The sequence below is a fragment of the Solanum tuberosum genome, unplaced genomic scaffold (genome assembly GCF_000226075.1).
Source record: "Solanum tuberosum cultivar DM 1-3 516 R44 unplaced genomic scaffold, SolTub_3.0 scf00426, whole genome shotgun sequence".
NCBI classification, from domain to species: domain Eukaryota; kingdom Viridiplantae; phylum Streptophyta; class Magnoliopsida; order Solanales; family Solanaceae; genus Solanum; species Solanum tuberosum.
In genome coordinates, this window is record NW_006239352.1 from 218,723 (window position 1) to 219,960 (window position 1,238).

The 1,238-nt window shown below is 38.4% G+C and overlaps 1 long non-coding RNA gene across 2 annotated transcripts; it reads right to left on the reverse strand.

Moving 5' to 3' along the window:
- Positions 1-201: 201 nt before the first annotated feature.
- LOC107058058 (uncharacterized) lies at positions 202-927 on the reverse strand. 2 transcript variants are annotated; one of them, XR_001471744.1, is made up of 3 exons: positions 687-927; positions 369-599; positions 202-281 (listed from the first exon to the last, which is right to left on the reverse strand). It is a non-coding gene; the product is annotated as an uncharacterized lncRNA (long non-coding RNA). The 2 variants fall into 2 exon arrangements; XR_001471745.1 differs by having other exon boundaries at positions 211-284.
- Positions 928-1,238: the final 311 nt, after the last annotated feature.

The following is a 1,238-nucleotide window of genomic DNA, read 5'->3' on the forward strand; positions in this document are numbered from 1 at the left end:
ATGGTGGAAAACTTTTAGGATCTTCCAATGAGATCAAAGAAATTGATCAATAAGGATAAAATAAGCATGCCTCACTTAAGCCTAGCTCATATGGACTGCTGATTTGGGCAGATTTTATTCTTCTTAATCATCTCTTTGCAGCCTAATGAAACAGGGGATGCTTTCTTACCTTACTGTAATGCCTGAAGTAGCTGATTCTCCGGTGGCTCGTGCTCGGAACTCATCCATGGCGGAGGAATCGATGTGGAGAGAAGTCGACTCTCCATTTCCCTCTTTGTTTCCTACTTCAATAGAGCTACTTCAATATATTGTTCTACTTCAATAGAGCTATGCATTCGAGATATTAAAGTTCAAGGAAGGAAGTTTACCTCATCAACTCGTCTCCCTTAGTTTCCAAAGTCGGAACTTGAAGCTCTCCAGATCTGACTAATTTAGCTCCGGACTAGTTGAAGGTTAGAGTTTCTTTGGAGAAGAGCTAGTAGCAATTGAAGAAATGCAATATTGAGGATCCGATTCTCCGACGACTGGTGCTCGGAACTCATCCATGGCGGAGGAATCGATGTGGAGAGAAGTCGACTCTCCATTTCCCTCTTTGTTTCCTACTTCAATAGAGCTACTTCAATAGATTGTTCTACTTCAATAGAGCTATGTATTCGAGATATTAAAGTTCAAGGAAGGAAGTTTACCTCATCAACTCGTCTCCCTTAGTTTCCAAAGTCGGAACTTGAAGCTCTCCAGATCTGACTGATTTAGCTCAGGACGAGTTGAAGGTTAGAGTTTCTTTGGAGAAAAGCTGGTAGCAATTGAAGAAATGCAATATTGAGGAGCCGATTCTCCGGCGGGTGGTGCTCAGAACTCATCCATGGCGAAGGAATCGATGTGGAGAAAAGTCGACTCTTCATTTCCCTCTTTGTTTCCTACTTTAGTATTGTCTTATCCTTACCTTTTGTTTATTTTGCTTTGGTTTTGTATAGAATTGTATATATTCCTTTCGAATTTAATATAGATGTTTATGGGCCTCAATTTTTAAGTTAGAATAAAAATGGAATGGCATGTCACATTTAGGGGTGTTAAAAATGAGCCCACATTTAGGGGTGATTCACATTGTTCCTGTTTTATTAATAATATTTTTTTAATTCTTTAAATGGAAGCTTGTTTAATGTCTCTATAGGAAGCTTCTTTTACATATTCGATTGAAGCATTTATCTATTCTCTATGAAGATCTAGTTACTTTAATT